This window comes from Budorcas taxicolor, chromosome 11 (genome assembly GCF_023091745.1).
Source record: "Budorcas taxicolor isolate Tak-1 chromosome 11, Takin1.1, whole genome shotgun sequence".
NCBI lineage: Eukaryota > Metazoa > Chordata > Mammalia > Artiodactyla > Bovidae > Budorcas > Budorcas taxicolor.
This window is the reverse complement of record NC_068920.1, coordinates 160,797,730-160,802,671: the sequence shown is the minus strand read 5'-3', so window position 1 is coordinate 160,802,671 and position 4,942 is coordinate 160,797,730.

Sequence of the window (4,942 nt, the reverse complement as noted above, 5' to 3'; positions counted from 1 at the left end):
TCCAGCAGGAAAAGGGGGGCCAGGAGCCGGGTGGGAGGTGCTCGAGGGTGGGGAAGTGGGGGCGCTTCCTGGAGGTCTGGGGTGGCGGCGGCAGATAAAGCCAGGCGGGGCCCGGTCCCTCTTGGCAGCAGCAACCCCCTGGAAGCCCCTTGCAGAAGAGACCTAGGGGCGCCCCGGCCCCAGGTTGGTGGTGGAGGCGGGGGTTGTTAGGCAGACCGCACCGTCCGCGTCTCCGGTCCCCGCGCCGTCACCAGCAGCCCCTGGCCCGCCTGCTTGCGACTCCCGAGGTTAGGACCGGGGCCAGGGGATTCTCGGATCAGCGCGCCCGCGCCCCCAGTGCTGGCTGCGCCGCGGACGCCAAAGTTGCGGGGCCTTCCCGCGCCCCCTACCCAGTCCGTCCAGCTCTCTAGCTCGCGCCCGCGTCCCACTTCCTTCGGTCCCTGTTTCAGTCCGCGAGGGCTCTCCCCATCTCTCCCCGTCTCTGCCCCACAACCCCGCCAGGGTCGCCCCTCCCCCGCTCCAAGGACTTCAGCCTGACCAGAGGGGCGAAGAAAGTTACTAGGGGAAGGACGGGGCGTGGGATGCGGGGGACACGGCCCCCCAGATCGCCACTGCAGGGGCACCTGCTGCCCGCCCGGGGGCCGAGCCGAGGGTTGCCCCCCCTCGCCAGCTCTCCCGGCGGGGGCGTCCGCCCTGCGGAGAGGGGCACGGCCAAGGTCCCCGAAACTTCCTGCGGCAGCCGCCGGTTCCCCCAGTCCCGGGCGGCAGGGAGAGGCGTCCCAGGGCAGGGCCAGGTTGGGACCCCGCGGAGCCAGCCTCGGGGCCCGGGGTGGGGGTCGCCCCTGCCTTCCCGGGGAGCCGGGCCGGGGTGGGGGCGCGCACCGGGCCCACCGCCCTTACCTGCGTCCATGGCGCGACCAGCCAGGCTGCACGCCTCCCGCCGCCGTCGGGCCGGGCTCCGCTCTCGCGGACAGCTCGGGTTTCCTGGTGCGCGCAGCGCGGCCGGTTAATCATTGACCGCAGGACTGCCCGCGGCTGGGTCAACAGGTGGCTCCTCGCGCGCCCCGGCCGCTGGGGCCCGAACCCGTGCGGCCCGGCCGCCTCCGCAGGACCCGCGCCCGGCCGGCCCCGAGGAAGGGGGCCGAGTCGGAGGGGCGCAACCCAGGCCCAGCGGGGAACGGGCGGAGGGGGCGGCGGGGAAGGAGTGCGGGAGACCGGCCAGCCGGAGAGCCCAGCTGGATGCATTGGTGGCCAACAAGGGCCTTGCGGATCCGAAGAGCGCCCAGTCTCCCTTCTGTGTCTCCCAGCAAGGGAAGCCAGCAGTGCAGATTTTCATATGAAATCTCCTGGGGTTTAAAACAATGTGTGTGACACTTTTGTTCCCTGAGACTTGCCAGATTGGAGAACTCAAAGCAGGTCTATTCCAAACATCCAGAAATGCTAGATAAACTACACCCACAAGCCAGACAGCAATTTCAATTCATAGCTGAGCTCCCAAGATGGGAAGAGAGATCCTTGGGACCGACGAAAAGGAGGCAAACCCTGGAGGAGGGGACTCGGGGTTTTTTTTTTGGGGGGGGGGGGGTGGTTCTGTCTGTGCCCTGTAGTAGACTAGTGGTCTCAGTGGTCTGGCATTATTAGTGAAAGCCGCTCAGTCGTGTCTGACTCTTTGTGACCCCGTGGACTATACAGTCCATGGAATTCTCCAGGCCAGAATACTGGAATGGTAGTCGTTGCCTTCTCCAGGGGATCTTCCCAGCCCAGGTTCAAACCCAGGTCTCCTGCATTACAGGCAGATTCTTTACCAGCTGAGCCACAAGGGAAGCCCAAGAATACTGGAGTGGGTAGCCTATCCCTCCTCCAGGGGACCTTCCCAACCCAGGAATTGAACCGGGGTCTCCTGCATTGCAGGCGGATTCTTTACCAGCTGAACTACCGGGGAAGTGGTCTAGGGCTTGAGTTTTACACACAGATGTACTCCCTGCGTTGGCAGTGTGGAGTCTTCACCGCAGGATCACCAGGGCAGTCCCTGCAAAACGTGTCAGTCTTTACTTTTCGTGGTTAGAATTTTCATCTAGTCCTTTTAAAATCTGTATGTTTTTCATAATGTCTTTTCTGTGGTGATGCAAAAAAAAAAAAAAAATAGAGACATCACTTTGCTGACAAAGGTCCCTATAGTTAAAGCTATGGTTTTTCCAGCAGTCATATACGGATGTGAGAGTTGGACCATAAAGAAGGCTGAGCACTGAAGAACTGATGCTTTCGAATTGTGGTGCTAGAGAAGACTCTTGAGAGTCCCTTGGACTGTAAAATCAAACCAGTCAATCCTAAAGTAAATCAACCCTGAATATACATTGGAAGGGTTGATGCTGAAGCTCCAATACTTTGGCCACCTGATGTGAAGAGTCGACTCACTGGGAAAGACCCTGATGCAGGGAAAGACTGAAGGCAAAAGAAGGGGTCCGCAAAAGATGAGATGGTTAGCTAGTATCACCATGTCCACGACTCAGCGGACATGAATTTGAGCACACTCTGGGAGACAGTGAAGGACAGAGAAGCCTGGTGTGCTGCAGTCCATGGGTCGCGAAGTTGGACCCGACTGAGCGACTGAACACCACTCTAGTCCATGTGTTTTCTCTTCAAATGGTCTTTAAAACTTTTTATTGAAAAGTAATTTCAAACTCAGAGACCCCATGGGCTGCAGCACGCCAGACTTCCTTGTCTTCTCTAGTGTGTTTTTTTGGCCAGGACAGAATCTAGGCCAAGATTACATGTAGCATTTGCTTGCCATGTTTGCAAACACTTGTATAGACCTGGTTTTAAATTCCTTTCAAATTGCTGCAATGCGTCCAGGTTCTCAGATATGAATCTGCCCATTTGCTGCGCCTGCTGTTGCACACAAGGCAGGTGTCTTGGCGGGCTTCGGCATCATCGTGAGTTCACGGCCAGAAGTAAACTTCTAAAGGTGCCCTGCGTGAGCCACATGTGCGCCTGCAACGCGAGTTGGGTGGCTCCTCTGGTGAACCATCTTGTGTTTCTCACTTGGCATTTCTGCACCACGTGGAGGGCCCATTCCACTTTCTGTGGGAGGACTCTGCCCGGAGCCACTGGGATAGTGGCTTGCTTCAGTCTCATAAAAGCACAGTCCCTTTCAGTCTCCAGCCATATGCAGAGGGCCCGTTCTAGAACCTGCTACTGTGCATGGGACTGTGACTCTGACTCTCAGCCCCCAAGGCACAGTCGGGTTCTGGCCCCATCATGGGCAACTCGGCTTCAACCACTGGCAACGCGAGCCTTCTCTCAAGGCCTGGATACTGTATTTCCCTTTCTCGTCTTGGGCGGACGACGCCCTCCTCCACGTCTGGAGCATGTACGTGTGCTAGCGTGCCGGCATGGCTCTCGTGACTGGAGGTCCATTTGCAGCCACAAGCCTTGGGTGAACCACGTAATCGCTCTGCTTCTCAATTTCCCCATCAGGAAAATGGGTTTGTTAAAATAAAAACAAACGAAGACCAGCCTTGAACATTCCCTGGGTGCACAAAAACAGTTTTGTAACCAAGCAGGACCCTATGGGGCCTTCCTAGAACAGACTCCAACCCCTGCCATATCCTCCACCTGCCTCTTGTCTGTAGAAAAACTACTAGCTTCCTAGGCCTTCCCCAAGTCCTGTGTGAGTGAAAGTCACTCAGTTGTGTCCGACTCTTTGCTACCCCATGGACTGTAAAACCCATGGAATTCTCCAGGCCAGAATACTGGAGTAGGTAGCCTTTCCCTTCTCCAGGGGATCTTCCCAACCCAGGAAGCAAACCCAGGTCTCCCAACTGCAGGCGGATTCTTTACCATCTGAGCCACCAGGAAAGCCCAAGTTCTAAAGAGTACATTAAATCAGAGAAGTGAGAAAATGCAGAAAGAAAAACAGTCAAGCAAGACAAAATAATAATAGTTTAGCTATTAAAGTCAAGGACCTTTAGTTCCTCCTCCAGGCCTATAGTTAATATTCTGAGCTGTGTCCTCTGAGCTGTTCTGCAGATACCCAAATCCCACCAGGTGGAAGAAGTTAACTGCCTGCTGCCCACAAGCACACAGACTCCAGGCCAGTTAGAACTAGCAGGTTGATGATGTTGATTCCTGATTACCTCACTACCAACCAATCAGAAGAATGTCGGAGTGCTATCACGCATCACAAGGCCCCCTCCCTCACCCTGTCTTTAAAAACCTTCCCTGAAAGCCTTTCGGGAGGTCAGGACTTTTAAGCACTGCTTGTCCTGGACTTCTTGCTTGGTGCCTGCAATAAACACTCCATTTTCCTTCACCACAACCTGGTGTGGGTAGATTGGCTTTGTTACGTTCAGACAAACAGACTCAAGTTTGGTTTCCTGACAGTTCAGCCATACAAACAAAATTTAATGTAGCTTATTTTGCAAGAGTAACTTGCCTGGGGTCATTCCTTCCTTCTGCCTCTGGAAATCACAAGCACAGCTGAAACTGTTTCCCAGAATTGGTGTGAGGGAACCAATTCTCTATCACTTAAGAAAATCCCAGCATTATTAACATAACCAATCACGGCGAAGATTACAGTCAACAGCCTCTCACTGTCTGAGCTGCTTTATAATAACGTACCCTGAGCCTTATTCTGTGTTTTGCTTTGAAAGCTCTCTGTTCAAGAACTGTCTTTTGCACAATCAACTTTTACTATTAACAGTTACCACTTCGACTATTCATGGGCTCCCAGGTGACGCAATGGTAAAGAATCCACCTACCAATGCAGGAGACCCAAGAGACACAAGTTTGATCCCTGGGTCAGGAAGATTCCCTGGAGCAGGAAATGGCAACCCACTCCAGTATTCTTGCCTGGGAAATCCCATGGACAGAGGAGCCTGGAGGGCTACAGTCCATGGGGTCGTGAAGAGTTGGACACACTGAGCGCGTGCACACACACACA